A 20996-nucleotide genomic window follows, 5' to 3' on the forward strand; every position below is an offset into this window, starting at 1 on the left:
AAAAATAGTGGTCCTTTACGCACCGTACTATCAACAAGCCCTCAAGACAGGCGTTGAGGAGGGGTTGATTAATGAAGACCATGTCTGTTTGACATCCTTTTTCCTTTCACACTTCATAGCTTGAGCCCACAACACCTTCAAACCCCAGACTGCAAGAGTACCAAGAGAGGATTGACACGGGCCACAGAGGGTTTTCCATGCTAGTTTGTTTAGCTTGATACCATTTAAATCTCTAGAGATGACAAGCTCGGCCACCTCTTGATTTAAACCAGACTTTGTGACAAACTGAAGCTGCTATTTATTGTAATGTTTACTAAAATACACGTTCGCACATCTGTGTACCAACTGATGGATGAGGTCGTGCTGTGGTGTGAGAGAATTAAACTTATGTATGCATGCGTGAGAAGTGCCAGTGGTTTGCAGTTGAAGGTCACTGTTGGTAAAATGTACCACTACGCCGCACGCAAGTAGCTGCTCTTTACCCTTGTTCCCTCTTTTCATCAGAAACAAGACCCCTCCCTTCTAAACTGTTGTCCCTGAGGTTATTTTCCTCCCTGAACTGGGATTCAGTTAGTCTCGCGTAGCTGAAGGTCTGGAATTCATGGCAGCTTTCATTGGCCAAGGCCCGTCCATGAGGCCATTTGACCGACACTCCAAACAACAAACCACACTGGACAAGCTGGACACCCACGTTTCGGGGCACGGAAATGTTGCCCGGTAACACACCGGTGTGTAAAACTCTCGGACATATTTTAAAGATTCTATGCCGCGAACTTTAAATATTTAAATAAACTTTAAATAACACGGCAGCTTTCTTCTTTCGTGAGGAAGTTAGGCGTCAAGGTATCTTTGTTTCCAGGCGGAACATTAAAGAACGCGACACACACGTCTTGCGGAAATCCTGTAGAATTCAACCAATCCGATGACGACTTCAACATTCCTGAAGTGTTTCCACTTTTGTATCCCATATGCATCAGACATTTAGCCAACGGTCCGTGGGCGTGATGTCTGAGGCTGAGACTAGGATTCAGTCATCTCCAGATCTCAGTGCTTTCCTACAGACAACGAGTGGCCAGAACAAACTTGCAAATTATGACTGGTATGTGTTGATTTCTTGATGAGGTCCAAGAATATTATTGGAGCCACACCAGGAGAATTTGCAGACTACTTCTTGCTTCATTAACAAAAAAATTATTGACATTGATGCAGAAACTAATATCTTTTGGATTCAAGTAAATCATTGAAATAATGGAATATAAAGGGCAGTAATGATTTTTGGGTGCTGTGCTGTCAAAACCATGTTGGGAATGTTCAGGAAAAACTCTCAAATGACCTTCCTCAAGGTTAAATACATTTCGTTTTAACCCAACAGCTTTAGTACTTGGACCAACAAAGGGGCAAGAACATGATGAGAAGGCTATGTGTGTCTTTTCTCTTTTCAGAAGCCTCTTTGTCCTTCATTTATCTTGGCATTCCTGATGAGGAGATTCTTCTCTGTTTACCCTCAGCTTTGCCTAAACATTCATCCTTTATGGTCTGTTGAACAGAACAAACCTCTTTTTTTACCTTTTTAAATTCAAACCGGGTCACCAGTCTCCGTACGGCTCAAGTCCTCCCCATCGCTGTCACCTGCAGTGACCCTTACCAAACCAAATCTGGAGTTGTTTCTGTAAGTCACCTAAGTGCTAATTCTCGTTAATGCCCCCATTTAGGTCAGCACTGCGGGTCTCTAGCCAAATACTGCCGGAGGATATTTTGCTTTCCCACTCATAAACAATGACATTCAGTCTGAGGGGGTCCGCACATTGCCATGTGTGCATTTGTGGTCTTTGCGAGCAATCAGCTCTGTTTGAAATGGCAAAGAGAAGCTCATGCATTTTAATACATTTTCATGGCGTCAAGCAAGAAGGAGCAAACACAAAACAAGGCAGAGGCCATTTAAAGTGAAGAGTGAACTCTAATGACTGTGGAGAAGAAAAGAACTAGCATTAGTCTGTATGACCAAGTCTTTAAGATGAACAGTTGTCTTCCTGAGACGGTATTGAATGGAAACCCTTATGGGGGACGTAAATGCACAATTTACACGAGTGAAAGAACATGAAAATCTGACTAAATTTTAAGATTACCTAAATTAAACTCCCTGCGTGAAGTAAATTTCTTTTTATGTTTTGCGTGCGTTTGTCCAATCAGCATACACTTACTGTATGTCACTGATAGTTCCTATAGAACTGTTTTAAACCCTACTCCGAAGTAAGTGCTAATTTAGTTCCTCCAAATGGAGTTCTTAGAACTAAATACGTTTCTAGTTCCTGTGGTGCAAACACACCAAAAAGTGGTTACTTCCACAAATAGTTCTAGGAACTATGAAAAGGTTCCTCCGGTGCGAAAACCCCTAATTATGGACAACATTTTTCCAGTATGCCATCTTTTGAGTTCCACCGGAGAAAGACATACTGGTTTGGAATGACAAGATTGAGTAAAGGTAAATGGTTTTTACTTTTTTGGTCAGCTGTTCCTTTTAGGTAGGCCTTTTCGTTGAGCCATAGCGGTGCATATTTGTCTTTGTTCAAGTTCATCTGCAATGTAAAGCTGAGCCTTGAAAGATAATAGCCTATATGGATGTGAAAGTTCGCTCAGACCCGACTTATCTAAGAGCATATGTCGCTAAACACATGCAGGGTCAAAAGTCATTAGCTCTTCTCACATCTCCAGTGATGTCATTCCATAATAAAAACCCACTGACTTTTATTGGAAACCAAAGAAATGGCACAGAGACGCCACCGCGCTATGCAAAACACCTTGTTTGGGCCCTACACCATTTCGAGGGCACATGTAGTTCTACTTATAGCTCTATTAATGATCATTATACTGCTTTCCAGATGTTCCCCTTGTTTAATGTTGCATGACCATGACAATTGACTCCACCAGCTTGGCTTGGATGCAGCCCCACCACGTATTAGTGCTTTTTTTTTTTCCCTTTCCAGACCAGCGCTAAAACGTGTGAAGGGTTGAGTATATTGGCCTTGTCAGTCAACGCAAGTCTCGGTTTGACTGGTTCATGCCTTGGCATAAATCTGTATGGGAGTCTTCATGGGGAATCCAAATTGCAGGAAAGGCCCCATACTTGCAAATGGATGACGTAGAAGGAAGTTGGATCCAGTATTTGGTCTGGATCACGTTGGCTCAAGACAGTGCTGGCAGGGTGTTTGGAGATTATTTTCTCCATAAGGTTGTGTTGTCTAAAGGGGTTGAAGGAGAAACACTAGTGTGGAGCTTGGCCTGCTGTCAACGCCATATGGTCTTGGCAGTGTGGTGATGTGAAGCCAGCTGGCTCTGGTTTTAACAGTGAGTGAAGGGAATCATTTGGGTCCTGCAAGGATACGTTCACGCACAAGTAATCCAATCTAAAAGCTGGGTGGTCGCTAATGTACCATTTAGATGTATGTTCCTCTTTAAACATCACTTTTGAGGTTTTTGGGGGGTTGTCTAGTGCCATGGCTACTTCACATCTGATTCCATGAGCAAGCGTGATCCACTGGCTTTTGGAGTTATTCGACTTGCAAAGGCTTTGCTGAGCCACAAAGCTGATGTAGAGCGCATTACTTGGCTGCTTAGGAAAACACTTGATAAATCGGAGTGTTATCAACTGTGTACATAACTTATGAATCTAAACCTTTCAGAAAGCCTGAATCCCACGGTGCATTCACAGCTTGAATTAATAAACAAAGCAGCATTTACATGCACCAAGTTTACTACAAGCAGTATATAAGGTCAAATGTCTTTTGTCAGAAGTTATATTTATCCACCATACATGGCTTTTTGAAGCACAAATACATAAATTTGAATTGTTTTCAGCTTACTTAACATGTTAGACCAATATTATTCTCCCAGATGTCCAAACTAGCATTACAGCTGTCTGAACATTTTCATATGGAACATTTTTGCTTATTTCTTAAAGATTTACTAGCCCAACATGCATGCATTTTTGCATTGTCATCATTTTTGAGGTCTGTGGGTTATCTGCGGTTTATGTGACTATGTAAACATTGGATCTATTTCTTAGCTTTCACATGAGTTTTCCTTCAGATGTAAAAGTTGCAGTGTTTACTTTGTGAAGTGTCAAATAACAGCACTCTATTGCCTACATATGACTTTATTGGAAATTTAGAGTACGATATATGATAGGAGCCATGCATGTGACAATGTTTATATATGTTTATTATTAATATGGTAATAAACATTGTCACATGCATGGCTCCTATCATATATCGTACTCTAAATTTCCAATAAAGTCATATGTAGGCAATAGAGTGCTGTTTCGATAAGGATACTGTATAATCATGTGTTCCAGTTCAGTTCATAGTCATTTAGAATAAAAATATAATGTCCTTTGCATTAAATTAAGTAGTTGGGTTTAATTTAAAATTCCCACTATTAAATAAACTCAGTGAAATGTGATTGTTGTAGCTCTACTTTGTTGTTTTGCAGAAAGTATGATTTTAATGTATTTTCCAATAAGCTTTTTAATATTAAAACCGTGTATATGCATTCAATGCATTCCTGTTTAAATTCAGTTACAATATTTTGTTTGTTTTTAAAACCAAGATAATAGCTAATACTTTATGTACTTGACTGAATGTTTCCTCTGTGGCACATTGTAACCCATGTGCTTATAATTACAGTAACTGATCTGTTGCAATAACAGAAAAGATGAGAATTTAAACTGATGTATTCACAGGGATGAGTGAGCCTTTTTCTGTAGTCTTCAGCAAACAGGATGTGAGGTACAAAAAGTATCAGCTACATTATATTGAGATATGAAAGGACTAAGAGTCATATTGTTGTCTTAGCTTAGAATTCTGATCCATGTGGGTGGCAAAGAAAATCTTATTCTTGGCCTCAACAACTTATTAACCCTTGTGGGAGTCTTGGTGTGTGTTCTGTGAAACGGCAGCTCTGAAGATGTAAACCTACTTGATGATGCCTATCAGTACTTGTGGTACTGTGTCTTCAAGATCATGCAGAACATTGCAAGATGAATTGGTGTTCATCCAAAGCAGTCAGAAGGCTTGAATAAAAATTAAAGACCAAACTTTTGACTTCTCTGTGGTTTTAAGCACTCATCACCAGGTACCCAACAAAAAAGAGGGAAGCAGTACTTAATTTTATAGACAAACTTCTCAAATGGACCAACCTTTTGAAGATGAACTCTGATGCCCTTTTTCCATCTTAAGCCCAATATAAACACAAATCTTAGGTTCCATGACTAGGTTGGACAACAAGCCGCAGTTGATGGATTTCAAAATGTTTCCCTCCTAATTCTGTGGTGTATCAATGCCTAATGCGGACAGAAGGGGAATTTTATTATTTTGTCATGGAAGAAACCATTGCCTAGGCCTCAATGGAGGCATGGAGACAGTACAGGCCTAAATTGGCACTATGTGACTGGAGACTTACCCAACACAGACACTCTTCATTAAGTTAAAGTTCAATTAAAGTTTACCAAATGACTGTTGAAAGATGTTTAGAAAGGGAAGATTTTCTGTCCTGTCTTACCCTAAGTATATGAGTTAAAGAAACTTGCAGTAGCATGTTGTAATTGTTAAATCTTTAAATTCTTTTTGGATCGGTGACCTCAGTACTCTGAGATCCCATGTTGGGATTTACAAAAAGTCACAGTTGATGGCTGTCTTGTTTTTCGCTTAAAGGAATGTACTTTCTCCTGTGGACCTCGAGAGATGTACTGAAGACCCGTTTTTGTACATACAAAGAAAACCAATGGGGTTCAAAACTGTTTGGCCAAAAAATACCTTTTTCAAAATCTCTTCTTTTCTTTTCCATGACTTACAAAAGTCAGTCATCAGGTTTGGAACAAATTGGGGGTGAGTAAATGATGACAGATATTTCATTTTTTATTGAATCTCTTTAATTATGTGGTGTATCAATATCCGGTAAAGAGAGAAGGGGAATTTTAGCCTTTGTCATAGAGAAAACCATTGCCAATTTAGGCCTGTACTTTATCCCTAGCCTCCATTCAGTCCTCAGCACTGTCTAAACATGCAAGATCTGAATCAGCCCTCCACATCGGCTGGAGGAAATCACCTGGAAAGCAAGCATTCTGGCTGGCTGCTATCTACAATGGAGAATGAAAGTAAACAAGTTTGATAGTCGGCAGGACAGGAAGGGAGGGAAAAAAACTAGATTTATCTGTTTTCACTGTTTCACCAAAAACACGGGCCATCAAGATCTCTTTAGGAGGACGTGGGCTGATAAAACAAATGTTCTTTTATTTACTTCTCTCATCTTCTGGTCTGAAATGTGGGTAGGTGCTCCAAGACGGTGGTTGGGTTGGTTTCTGGGTTGAGAACATTGAGAACTACCCATCAAGTTTTCATGCGAAGAACTCAGTAACTGGTAATAAGGCAGCGAACCATCCTTTCGTCCAGGATTGAGTGCAGAGTTTTGGCTCTTAGTGGCAGGGGTGAGGCCGGACAGTCCTTCCTTCATGCATATGCAAGTACATCCTGAGAAAGAAGCTTGGCTGGGTGTCAGACGAGCTCTACAAAAGATTGGTGCTTGACAAGAGGCTGAGCTCCCAGCCAGCCCGGGAGGGTTACAAAGTGGAACAGAGGGCCTCCGTAATGTTTGTTAAGATCTAAAGCTGTTCTTTAAAGCACTGTTTACATTTCATTCACTGGCACAGCTGAAAAGTACATAGCTTCTTTTTTTTACCTTCCACTTCCACTGTCCTTCCTTTTCTTTCTCTTTTGACTCTGCGAGGTGTATTCTGCCATTTGGTCAAAGAATGTGTACCAGAGGAAATTATGTGGTCTAATGGGATTAGTAGTTGGTTTGTTCCAAAGGACTCTTTCACACCAGTGGTGCGCAAGCAAAATCACTCACTTGCAAGAGGTTTTCCTTAGACTGCCCTTTTTTTTTTTTTTTTACAGCTAGCTACATTTCTCATTTTTGAAGTCAGATAAAACTGAATGAATTATTAAGCATTTAATCAATAAATAAATAAATAAATAAATATAGTCTAACTGAATCCTGATAAAAATAAGAACACAACAAAATTGCTAATTCTTAAAGGGATAGTTCACCCAAAAAATTTAGAATTCTGTCATTAATTACTCACCCTCATGTCATTCTAAACCTGTAAGACCTTTGTTCATCTTCGGAACATCTTCAGATATTTTTGATGAAACTCAAGAGCTTTCTGACCCTGCAAGTTGTTAAGGACATAGATAAAACTGTACATCTGACATCAGTGGTTCAATCGTATGTTATGGACTACTTTAATGATGTCCTTACTACCTTTTTGGGCCTTGAATGTGTCAGTTGTGTTGATGTCTATGCAGGGTCAGAAAGCTCTCGGATCTCATCAAAAATATCTAGTGTTACAAAGAATGCCAGATGGTTATGACAACTATGTGATTCGACACAAATGGGTTCTTTATGGATACATTATGCATTTCTGGTACATCACATTCATAACGTCATAACATTCATAACATGTCATAACATTTAATGATGCCTCCATATCCGAGTTTGTGGCGGGTTTCAGAAGAAGCTCTATGAACAGTAGCCATCCTGCTGAGATGAACCTGATCCAGGTCAAGCTCTCATTCCTTAAATGGAGGACATTTCTTAGCTGCTTGTGGGGGAAAGTGGCTGTCAGTGGGGGTTAGAATAGGATTTCTTGTTCCTCTCACAAATTAGCTTTTTTATGGCTGTCAAGAGGTTCCTCTTTGGTCAAAGTTTATTGCCTTTGTTTAAATGGGCACCCAATTAGCACCGAGATGACAACAGATCCACACCAGCGCCTTTTAAAATGTAGAGTGCTTCCTGCTCATAGATGGACGCACATGCACACAAAGGTTGAAAATAGCCCTGGCCTCAGTCTTAACATTAGGCTGTGGATTATTGTGGGTAAAACAGACGGATCTGTTTTGTTTTTGAAACGGAAGCGACAGAGTTATACCTGTCCTAAATCAAGAGTGGTTATCCGCCAAGTGCCACTGGAATGGCTCCGATAAAAGCACAATACTCCCAAACACAGAGGTATTACTGGAATTTGCACCTGTTGCAGGGCAAGACGTGTGATCTGTTGCAGTGTCCTAAAAGATGACCGCTGCTGGCCACGGCATTGTAGTTCACATTTGGTAATTATAAGTGACAAATAGAAAATAGCCCAACTTGGATGAATGGATGGACTGATTGACTGATTGATTTAAACATGCAATTTTAGATCAAAGGTACCAGAGTTTGTGTTTATCTTGTTTATCTATTAATTCATACTTTTTAATTTTTTTCTGTTATTTTTTTCTTAAATGTATTTATTTATTTTCTTTCACGTTAAATATTAAAGATATGCAAGTTTGATTGTATATCTTATCTGTTTTGCCAGTGTATTTATTTTTTGTTTCAATATTTTTTAAGTACACTTTTTAAAGAATTTATTTCTTTAAAACATGCACGTTAAATAACAACAAAGGTATTAAATAAATGTATTTATTTACTTTTTTGAAGTTAACCATTAAAGATAATAAAGTTTGTTCAGCTTATCACTTTGTTGTATTCATTTTTCTTATTTTCTTTTTCTTTCTTTCTTTTCTTTCTTTCGATTTATTTATTTATTTTCTATCATGTTAAAGATATGAGTTTGTTTGTCTATCTTATCTATTCAGTCATTGTATTTATTTTTTGTTTAATTTTTTTTTTATCTAAACTGTTTAAAGGATTTTTTTTAAAACATGCCCATTAAATAACAACAAATATATTACATTTATTTACTTTTTCAAGTTAACTATTAAAGAGACTAAAGTTTGTTTATTCAGCTTATTTATCTTTTCATTCTATCTTTTATTTATTTATTCTGAGTAAACAAATTAAATTTTTATCTATCTATGCTATTAAAATTTAATTTCTTTAAAACATGCAAGGTAAATGTCAACGATACCATTATTTATTTATTCATTTATTTTAAAATGACATTTTTGAGATTTTGATTTGTTTTAATTGCATTTTAAATCAGTGGGCCACATCTTTTTGAATGATGCATGATGCTTCTGTCATTTTCAGTTCAAAATCTTTTTTTTTTTTTCAGACGAATGTTATCAGCTGTTCACATTATTTCACTTTCTTAACTAAACATACATTTTTTTCACAAGTTTTTGAGCTGACCAACTCCCTCACCATCATTTCATATTTTCTCACACACATATACACACACTGTGACGAGGACCCTTAAACGTGGTCATTCTCAGAGCGGCAGCTGCGTCCATTCTCTGAGAGGCCTGGGTGCAGACGTCCTCTATTGTAGCACAGGGCCATAATGTCCCCTTTCAACTGCCCCCTTCATAAACAGCCAGGTGTGAGCGCAGTGAGAGGGGAGGGAGGCAGAAAGCAGGAGGGGTTTGCTGGCACTCTGCACAGTTATTTTCATACGAATGCCCCCTCATGTTGGTAAAAAGAGAGGACTCATAAACATTATAAATACCCAGTGATGTGATAAAGCCCAGTACTTGAGCAGTTGTTGTTTAGCGGTAATGCTGTGTGGTAATTATTTCCTCTAAAAAAAAAACAAAAAAAAAAGGAAGGGAGCCGGAGGCTAAATTAAAGAGTTCCCTACTCTCATGCCAATCACAAATTGCCAGACTTTTGTCGCTTCCTCTACTCGAAGGGCTGAAATTAGAATTAAAAAGCCACAGCCATAGGCGTCTTTTCCCACCACCCATGGATGTTTTTTGCACATAGAGAAATGTGCTTGTATTATATATTGTTTGTACATTCTCTACGTCTGAGGTCTACTGTTTGCATAATTTATACATCAAAACATATAGCATTGAGAATCATTTATACCTTTAGCCCAGATTCAATATTATTCTATAAATCTGCAAACTAATGATCAGTATTACAATGCATTAATGTGAACTAAATTAATTTTATTTGCTATTGAATAATTTTTTTTATTGTTCATTTGTTTGTTTTATAATCAATTTTACTTGTGGATTTTAAATTCTAGTGTATTAACTATTTATTAAACTTTTAAATTACATTTATTTTAATTCTATATATTGTGACATTTGTTTTATTTGTTAACTGACTTGATTTGATGGACTAAATTCATTTTTTGACTAGCCTTTTATTTACTTATTTAACTTTTGTTAACTATTCATTTTAACTTTCAATTATATTTATTTTAATTCTTTATTTCATAAAATTAATTACATTCATTGACCAACTTTTTATTGTTGTTGAACAGTTTAACTATTCATTTAACATTAAAATTTTATTTTAATTCTATATTTTATACTATTCACTTTATTTACTAATGTTTTATTTACTTAGTTTATTAACTGTTAATTTAGCTTTCAGATTATATTTATTTTATAATATTTATTAAATTCATTTTTATTTACTTGTTTGTTTATTAACTATTTATTTAACTTTTAAATGAAATTTCAATTATGTATTTTGCAATTTATATATTATTTTTTTAATTTATTGTAGTTATTATTTACAGTAACTATTTAACTATTTAAGTAAATATGGATTTAAATTAGAAATTTAAATTATAACCATGTTTCAATGCCTAGTTTTGGTTTGTCATCAGAAGTTTTATCTCATCTTTACTCCTGAACTGTCCTTTTGCTTTTTAGCTGTTCGACTTCATTGATGCATTTAACCGCCCTTTTCAAATCTTCTCCTTATCAATGCCCTAAGCAACCTCTAAGGTTGAGCGGGGGGTGAGCGTTATCAAGATAACTATCCACCCCACACACACAAAACATTACTTCTTTCTCTCAATGACCTGCTCGCGGCATGCTTTTAGGGATTACACTCAACCAGGCATTTCAGGATGTCGAAGTGTGGACAGGGCCTCCTCACATGAGGATTTGCCTTTTCTGTCTTGTTCCTGCCTTTCACCTCTGGGCCTGAGAGGATTAAACCATGCTTCCGGACGCAGAGCATTATTTACCTGGGATGAGAAACCTAGAGGAAGTAGCTGGGATCTAGTGATCCCTAAAGACAGAAATATCCTATCAGATTTGATACAGTTTTAGAAACTTACTGATAAGTTTAGTGTAGTTTCTGTGTAGGGCAAGTAAAAGTTCACCAGTGACCCAGAAGGCACTTATGATGTGGAGGATGCCACCCTTGTTGAGTCTCATTCACTATTAACATTAAATTACTATTACTAATATTTTGTCCACCAGAACGGGCACAAATGCTTATATATTTTTTTAAAACCTTTGTTCATATGAATCCACACTGCAGTAACTTCAGTTTATAGTTAGCATTAAACAGCGCTAAACCATTTTCATATATATGTCTTAGATGAGAACAATAGACACTCAAAGCCTTATATTAGCCGTTTACCATTGGTGACCTCTGCTCTGACCTTTTCCTCTACCTGTGTAAGGATCAGATGTAGTCTACTCTAGCGATGGGATGATGGTCTGTGAGAATTAATGTAGCTATATTTTTACTGTACCAGACAGTTTTTCTCTTCAGGAATAAAAGTATTTACATGATACATGTATGGATTTGGCTTTTGTCCGAAGCAAAATGTGTAGTCAAAGTATACGTTTGCATTTATAAATAAATAATAAATTAATAAATTAACTTATTTGTATTTTTTTATTATTATTATTTATTCTTTTAAATCAGTTTTTTCATTATTTTCTTTCTTTATTTTAGATTTGTTAAATTGTCCTTTCCTTTAAGATTTGTTTTTCTTTTTATTTTAGATTTAATGTTAGATTATTTGTTTCTAGATTTATTTTTTAGATTTCAGTTTAGATTTTTTTATTAATTCTTTTAGATTTGTTTTTTTTTTAGATTTAATGTTAGATTATTTGTTTCTTTTAGATGTTTCATTATTTATTTTAGATTTTAGTTTAGATTTTTTTTTACCTTGTTTATTCATTCATTTAGATGTATTCATCTAATGTTTTTTTTTTTTTTTTTTTTTTGTAGTATAGCATAATATATTAATATTATTTATATGAACTGAGACAGAAAATAAGGGTCTGTAACCCCTGCTTTTCATAAGATGCCAAAGGTCTTTTCTTGGGGAGGGAGGTTCGCAGGAGAGGAAAGTTATGAAAAATGAATGGAAATGTGGGCCACCAGTCCTGAATCCATTAGTCTGCTGTCAGGCCTGATAACCTGCTAATGTATGGCTTCACACAAAAACAAAAGAGTAAAGCTGTAGAAATTTAGACACAAGTGTTTATCTTTCCCCTTCTCTCTCGTCGCCTTACTGAGGGTATGATTTACAATTTTTGTCTGTCATAAGTGTTCAGTTTGTGCTCTTGCGTTCTGGTTTTTAGCTGAACCCCACAAACAGCACCAGGGATCAGATTGAGACTGTCATATAATATTGATGCTTAATCATAATGATTCCATTTTTCGTTTGGGTTTTGGCTGTAAGCGGCATGTAATGTGGTTTATATTGCAAGAATATAAATAAATTAATGGATTCCTTAGTATCTAAATCTTTGCCCTTTAACTTACTAACAATAGTACTGACTTTGTGACTGTTCATAGTAGTTTATAGTGACAAAAAATATATATATATATATATATATATATATATATATATATATATATATATATATATATATATATATATATATATATATATATATATATATATATATGTATGTATGTATGTATGTATGTGTGTGTGTGTGTGTGTGTGTGTGTATTTATATGTATATATATTTGTCTTCGGATGGGAGTTTTCTTGTCCTGGAGGAATTCCTTTCTGTCTTCTACCCTTCACTCTGACAATTCAGCGATTCAAAGCCTGTTTCATCGGAGATAGTGGTTCATGCTAATGACCCTTGCTTGAGGTGCCTTTTCTGCAGTGGAAGAATGCAGCAGAACCTTTCTCTGTCTCTCTTGCAGCTGCTTCACATCTGCTATATATTCAAGATTAGTATTGCTTTATTCTTACATGTGGGGCTAATAATTTACACATGCTGTCATGCCACACTGTGCTTTACTGTTTCTCGAGCGCTGAGATGCTGAGCAGTGACAGAGCCTGGGGGGACCAAGAGATCTTGGGATTCCTGAGTGCCACTAAGCATGCTAGGGGCTTACAAACCCCAGGACAGTCTGGGCTACAGCCTGTCGCTTTCACCCAATACATCACTGTCGTCGTTCATCAAGACGAATTGTCAAGACAGCTTGGAAGGTGAATCAACCTAAAGTTTGACCCAAAGGGGGAGGGAGAATATTGAGCAGATAATGGCTAATCGACTTCACTCAAAAAGAAATGACGCATAAAACTATGTGCATGTGTAGCTCAGCGTCACGTTCAACAGTGGCAGCTCTTAAAGTAATAGCAGCCAAATAACCTAATAAGTTAACCCAGCTGCTGTGATGTCTGTTAATCAAAGAACAAAAGAAAAAAAGGGAAATCAATAACTTTTGTAACTTTAAGTATTCCTCTTTTTAATTTAGTAGTCAATGTTTGATAACTTAATTCAATTTCTGTATATTTCATACTTGCTGAAGGGCACAGGTAAATTACATTTATTATAATGGGTTTATGTGAAGATTGTTTGAAGTTCACTTAAATTAGAGTCATAAAGTCTAATAAATGTTAAAATTGATAGCTCTCAACTATACTGTAATGTAATCATGATTAATTTTAGAAAAATGTGTGATTAGGTTTTCTTTTTTTGTAAAAGAGTATTGATTGACTGCATTAGTTTTTATAGAAAATAACCTCAATGTGTCGTTTAGATCCAATATGATTGATTTTCCAATATGAGTTGAGGTTTAAACTGCTTTACATGTAATATTTCAGAAATGCTAATGTACATAACCATGCAGAAGTTTTTTGGCCCAACTTGACTGAGGGGCTCATATTGCAGATCCAGATGATGGTTCTGATAAAGACTCCAGAGGAAATGACCTGTATATTTGGTTTCAAGCTCAATGGGCAATGAGGGCCTATGAAACCAATACACCGTTTGAAGTGTTAGTCGATAAGTAGCCCGTGAACTCATTCCCTGATTGCATATGGCAGCCATGTAGCCTAGCAGCTAAAGTAACACTCTCTTCCGACAGTTGTTTCAGCTTAAAGCTGAAAATGGTTATTGCTTGGGATCTGGAGCCATTTATAGATACTTTGGTCCAAGAAAGTACTTGACAACGCTCTTAATTTTTCTGGCAAAAGGAACCATCCGTGGAGCGGTCAGTCTGGGACATGTGCGGGCAATTAGCTTAAAGTTAGCTTCCCCGATCTGAAACACAGGATTGTTTTGTCAAGAAATAAAGTATTAGCTAAGCAGCTGACCTACTGTTCAAACATGTGATTGTTTCCTTATATTAGCAGGTCTGTTATTGGTAATTATTCAATCCAGTGAGGCATGAATCCCCCTCCGCTCTCAGCACAATATGATTGAGACAGATATGCAAATAGTGGTTTAATGTCATTTTGACAGTGTGTAAACAGACTTTGTAATAACAGGTTGAAATTACTCTGATTTAAGTTTCAGTAATTGAGGTTCCACCCCATAGTTATTGGTTGATTAGAGCCACATGACACTAGTCTGTATAGTGATAATTGCATTAACTATCAACCCGCTTTGATGTCGAATCTCAAAGAACGGTGCTGACGAGCCTGACAATGGTCACCACTGTCTGGGAAATCAAAGTGGTGCAATTAGTTTGCAATTAGCTTACTGGTTTAGCTTTTGATCTGTGTGATGTTCTAGTCTGATGAATAGCATTCAGTGATGTTTTTGAATAGCTGTTGAATTTTGGTACATCCTAAGTGAAAACTTGTTTGCCTTTGGGATGTGTCCTGTCTTTGACACCTAAGCTTAGCCGTTTCATGTATGTTGGCGATAAAGATGTGGGTATTTCGGGATAGTGATGGAGTTATTTGCTGAGATCAGAGCATGCTTGAGGTCAAAGCATTAGGCAGCTGACTCTATAAAGTCTTTGATCCAGAGCGCGGCTGCATTGCACACGTGCTTTTGGCACTCGAAACCGTGGAAGACAACACCACAAATGTCATTTATGTTTAGAGCTTGTTCGCACTCTCTCTCTGCCCCCCTTGGCTCAAAGACACCAAACCTCATCCAAGCATAATGAATGAGACAAATGAACCAAGTAGGCCCCCTCTAGCTGATATACACACACAAGGTTCTTGCTGCACCTGTGAGCCTCATTTAGGATTGTAGATGCAAGAGGGACTTTGCAGGGGAGAGTGGTTAATTCAGTGTCCCTCTTTTGTGTGTTGGGAGGGGGATTTTTTTGGTTGTTCTCTGGACAGCCTAAGTGACCTCCTGCAGGGTCTTTAGTCTTATCTGACACAAGAACAGTGCGCAGTATCCTATTCTAGAGGCCTCAAACATGAAATCCCGAAGATCGTTAAAGGGATAGTTCACCCAAAAATAAAAATCCAGTCATTAATTACTCACCCTCATGCCGTTCCAAACCTGTAAGACCTTCATTCATCTTCGGAACACAAATCTAGATATTTTTGACAATTTCTTTACTACCTTTCTGAGCCTTGAACGTGTCAGTTCCGTTGCTTTCTATGCAGGGTCAAAAAGCTCTCAGATTTCATCACAAATATCTTAATTTGTGTTCCAAAGATGAACAAAGGTCTTTCAGGTTTGGAACAACATGAGGGTGAGCAATTATTGACAGAATTTTAATTTTGGGGTGAACTAGCCCTTTAATGATTGTGTGTTAGTCTATGGATTCCATACCCAAATATTTTCTTATTATAATATTAATTATATTTTCTGATGCATTTTTTTTTTGTGTGTGTGTGTGTTAGATCTCACAAACCTCCTGCAGTTCCTTGCAAAACATCTAGGTGCTTGCAAATGCCATTTCCATACCCCTAGAAACTTTAGAGGGTTTGTAAGACAGAAATTAATTAAATCATGTTTTAATTTTAAAGAAAAAATCAAATAAAATCCAATAAAACTAACCTACCTTTATTTATTTTTGACACTGCAAGAGAACAACGGAAGTATTGAGGAAGGAGGGAGGACTCAAACATGGGTTTGCTCACAAGACTATGACTGACAAATTAATTTAATTAAAAATTTAAAGGTGTAGTTACTTATATTTTGAAAGATACTGAAATTTCCCTTGAGATCTGAGCTGGGAGTTTGTTTGTCTTGGGGAACAACTTGCACAATTAGAGACATTTCTTGTCAGTGATCAATGAGTCCACTGAAGAACAGGTTTGTTTGTCACTTCTCTTCCTCAAAGGCTTTTACAAAGAATCTGGGGGTGGGGGTTGGGGGCTTGCTTTGGGGTTTGAGGTGCGGCATGTACTAAGTGTGTAGTTGTAATTGGGTAGGTCATACTTAGTGAATTCAGTCAATCTAATTTGAGCTCTTCCCCTGAAGCCCTCATCCCATTCCCCTTTTTTCTAAACCTCATGTGAGCCAAGACCGGGGGGTTCTTGTGCCCCTGTTGAAAATAGTCTTTGTTGCTCTTAATCTAATATCCTGAGCATTTAAACAGCAGTGAAAACGAGAATCCTGCAAAAAGGTGGAAGTATCTGTTTTCACCCAGTACTTCCGCTAAATGCGCCGGCCGGAAAATGGATCAGAGCGAGTCTCACAACAGCATGCAAATGGCGTTAAGATGTGATGAATGCTTTTGCTGGAAGTTTGTGTCCGGTTGCATAGGAAACCCTTTAAAAACGAGACTCTGTTTGATTACATGCTTGATGAGTAGAAGGGAAAAAACTGTAATACAAATGTAAGTGGTCTCAGACCTGAGTCACCCTGTTCTTTCCACTGTAAACATTAAGCTATGCTAAAACTCATCTGCTGGATCTTATTGACCCTTCCAGTCTCTCTTGAAACTGTCATCAGTCTAGTACCTCGTTCAGATTGACATCATTAGCATAGGAAAGGTGAAAAACATCTTGAATTAAAGGATAGGCCTATAAGACGTGCTAGTCTTCTCTGTGGCTACATGAGTAGGGTAATTGATGACGAGTTTCACGATGTTTGTTTGATTTTGGGCTTTTGATGGGCTTGTCACGAGTGAAGATTGATCAGTGTTTGAGTTTGGTCTGGTCTAACTGAAACTTTTACCAGGTGTGAAAGCAGCTTTAAAGAATGCTAATAGGTCACTTAGCAGCCTTTGTTTTCATTTCCTCAACTGATGAACTCAATTTACAATAAACAAAAGGAAGAAACTTTAGATTCTTGATTGAGCCAATAAAATTTTTTGATTGTGACTGTGCACCAAAATTCAGTTGTTTTTAGAATTGTTTTTCTAGAGTCCTGTGGGTCCAATGGCATGACTTCTTTTTCTTGTTTTATCCAATAAGTTATTCAAAAATACATAGAAATTTCAGCGCATACATACATTGACTTTCTGTTTCTGAATTAACTTATTGAAAATAAATGTAAAACAAAAAATAAAAAATACATTGCCCGTTTTTAAATAATGTATACATAAGTTACTGTACTTTTCTGTATAATGAAGAAAAAATGCTTTATTAAGGATAACCCTTATCTTTTTTTATATAAGGCGAGGTTATAAAATGCAAAAACTGCAATGCAATGCAAAGAAATTTTATAGGTTTTTTTTTTGTTTTGTTTTTTTTGAGCAAGTTAAATTTAAACATTTGTTGAACTTTAGGTTTCAACATTTCTCAAAGCCAACACCTTTAAAAAGATTACATTTCTAAGAATTTGGTACATGCGTTTTATTAATATTATTTCATTTTTTATCTAACACACTCTTATCTTCCATTGTCCCTAAAGCAAATGTTTAACTAAACTAAAATTTAGTAGAAAATAAGCTATTATCACGGAATATTTAGTCTAGCTTCAGATAAATTACAGTGAAGCTATTTAAATCCAGTACAGCATAACAAATGGCAGTAGCTAAAATGAATGAAACTAAATGGAGCTAATGATCCTGACTCGGTCTCTTATCTCTGGAAAATCTCTTTCTCGCTTAACTTAACGCAGTAGATTGTGAAGGACAGGAATTTTGCAGAGACAGCTGAAGATTTATAACTGGGAGGTGTGAGTTGGGCAGATGTAACAGTGTAGTGCAAACGGCAGTGCATTGGGGTCTATGCAAGACATTCTTGAACTGACCACACTTTTTTTTTTTTTTTTTTTTTTTTTTATGTAGTTGGCTTTAGAGGAAACTACATTACAACTTTATGTGTGAGTGAGATTTGAGGATCCCAGGCTGCTTCTATGGGATTCCTATGAGCTACAAGTGGCAACATAACTGTTCAGAGACTTGCTGCCCTCCCTCCCTTTCTCATTCGCATTCTCAATCCCCTCCCTCCTCTTCTCCTCTCTCTCCTCCCTCTCTCTCTAAATCTCAGGTTACCGTGGCTGGAGTTTTTAGACATCTCTGACTAGTGTTTCCCTTATGTCCTTGTCCCTGCCTCCAGCCTGGGAAGAGCCACCCAGTACCTTCTCTGATTGGACTGGGTAGTTTGTCTTGACGCACCACTGTGCTGAGTGCTGGAGGACGTGTTTCAACAGATGGTTGGGGTTAGTGTGTGTCATCACATTGGAGAACGGATTAGAGGAGGAAGGTTGTCTTCCAGGAGCAGTGTGGTCCCCACAAACACTCTGAGGAGCTCAAGAGTGAACAACCCACAGCGAGAAAGATCAACCCCATGAGCAAGTCTAACATCCAGGTAGTAACACTTCTGATTCTCCCTCTCACCAACTAGTTTGTTTTTCCTCTGAGGGTCTGGGATTTTAAGTTTAGTTGTATTAAATGTTTCTTGGCTGTATCATTTGGGTCTCTCGTGTGAAGCTGAAGTGCTGTCAGCTTTGGGATTCTGTGAGAGAGATTTCTGAATGAGAGATTGTGGTTTCTGAATGACTGGACGGATGTCTTTTGCATGTTATGCAAGTTTTAATGATCCATCTAATAGTTTTTTACTACATGAAGATGACATACAAACCTTGATTTAATTGCTGTCTTGCTGAAAAGTTGAAGTGAATATCTCACTACAGATTTTTAAGTATCACCTTCAAACTGTGGCAATTATAAATTCTCTTAAATTTGATTGCAAGTGCTTGGTCTAAGCTAGATCTACTGCAGCTTACAAACTTTAACAAGCCTATATATTAACACACAAATTCACTTTGAGTCCGAGCCTGCACATGTTGCCGGCAAGCACAAGTTTAATGCATTTAAGCAGCATCAGTCATGTCTTCCATTAAGCTGACTCTCTTCATTCTGAACAAATGTAGCATTACGAACATCTCCTGGACCAGGTTGCAACATATGCAAACCAAGAGGCGACTCAAAAGAAGTCATGCCACAAGTTTCACTCAACTCTAGTAAACCAAAAAAGGGAGACCTGCCAATGAAGAACTAGATGTCTAGCGTTAATATGTTGCTGCCGGGCATGTATACAGCACAAGGTGTTTGCAGAGGGGACTGTACAGCTGTAAGGGCGATGGGGGCAGAACCATGATGCCAGGAATGCCACAAAGACGGAGTTGTGTGAATTATGTTTATTTACACACATTAATCAGCCATGTCAACATCAGTCACTCACTCACACGCTGAAATTCATTTGAGAAAACCACAAATACATCAGCACCAGTGTTGAGATTTTACAATGAAGGCAGTCATTACCAGTGACGACTGCGGGATTATCAAGGGACGTGAATTTAGGAACTCATTTCTTCTCGTTCAGTGTGTTTTCATTTCTGTGGATGTACAGTTATGCCTTATTAGTTGCTCTAATGTCATTAGTGTTTGAAAACTCACTTGAGAGATGAAGCTTATGCAGACATTTCCTTTCGCTGGATCAATTTAACGCACAAGTGGATTTGATTTAATGTGAGGTTAAAAATTACCTTGCCAAATCAATCTTGATGGGTTGCATTAGTAGCCAAAACTGCTTTTCAGTATGTCTTTCTTTTACATGAGCCCTATGTAATTAGGTGTTGTAGCTATGAGGTCTTTGAGGAGATCTAAACTAAAGTCTGTTTATGGTCTCAAACCCTTGTTTAAGTTTGAAAGCAGACAATAGCCTTGACCTGTTCATTCTTTGAGAACAGAGCCATGCCATAAACTTGTCAGTTAAAGCTCTTCATCAATCACTTGCTCTAGGTGCAATTAGTTTTAAATATATGAGTCTGCTTTTCATTTCCATGCACTGTTTTAAATGAATGGTACTGTCAAAAAGGAAAGTTGCCAATTACTCACCTGCATGTTGTTTCAAACCTGTATGGCTTTTTATGGATTGCAAAAGGAAATATTGTTAAATGTTCTGGCTACTCCAGGTTGTCAAGCTCCAAAATCATGAAACAGCACTGTAAAAGTGGTACATTCAACTCATGAATTACATTCCGAGTCTACTGGAGCCATCTGATAGCTTTGTCTGATGAACGGACCAACATTTTGGAGCTTAACAGCTCGAATTCCTATGTACTTTCTTCACTGGAACACAAAAGGAGAAATATTTCATATATCTTTTTCATATAACGAATGATATACATGTTCGGGATGACTTAAGGGTGAGTGAATAATGACGGAATTTTCATATTTGCGTAAACGGATACATGATCCTGATCCCCGCATCTTTTAGAGATTGCTGCGGTTTTGTGTCAAAGTCTAAACAGCCGCTGCAGCTGCTGCGAATAATTTACAGTTCAAGATTTGGATCTGCCAACACTAATATTGTTTCAGTAGCTGTTTGGTCTTTTGGAGCGTTTGACCGGGGATCAGCTGCACCGTGAGAGTGGGACCATAAGAGAACATGAACTCTAAGCTGTGTGTGTGTGTGTGAGAGAGAGAAAGACAGACAGAGAGAGAGAAGTAGGATTCGTATTGAAGAATAACTTTGGGAATAATTTTTGTGATTTTGAATTTAGATTTCAGTCTAATTGTCAATGACCATTTCATACTCTGTGATTTTAATATCCTGAATGGCTTCTCAGATTTCCTAAGGCTTTGGACATGTGTTAAGTATTTAACCCCCTGCCATTCGT

The 20996-nt window shown here is 37.2% G+C and overlaps 1 protein-coding gene across 1 annotated transcript in view; it reads left to right on the plus strand.

The window, feature by feature from the left end:
- The window catches only part of LOC109050242 (extracellular sulfatase Sulf-1-like), a 106419-nt gene that overhangs the window by 29808 nt on the left and 55615 nt on the right, over nucleotides 1-20996 (plus strand). Inside the window, exon 2 of the mRNA XM_042751552.1 lies at nucleotides 18359-18679. The gene's annotated coding sequence lies outside the window, so the exon portion shown is untranslated. The remainder of the gene's footprint in view (nucleotides 1-18358; nucleotides 18680-20996) is intronic.

Source organism: Cyprinus carpio, chromosome B24 (genome assembly GCF_018340385.1).
Source record: "Cyprinus carpio isolate SPL01 chromosome B24, ASM1834038v1, whole genome shotgun sequence".
NCBI lineage: Eukaryota > Metazoa > Chordata > Actinopteri > Cypriniformes > Cyprinidae > Cyprinus > Cyprinus carpio.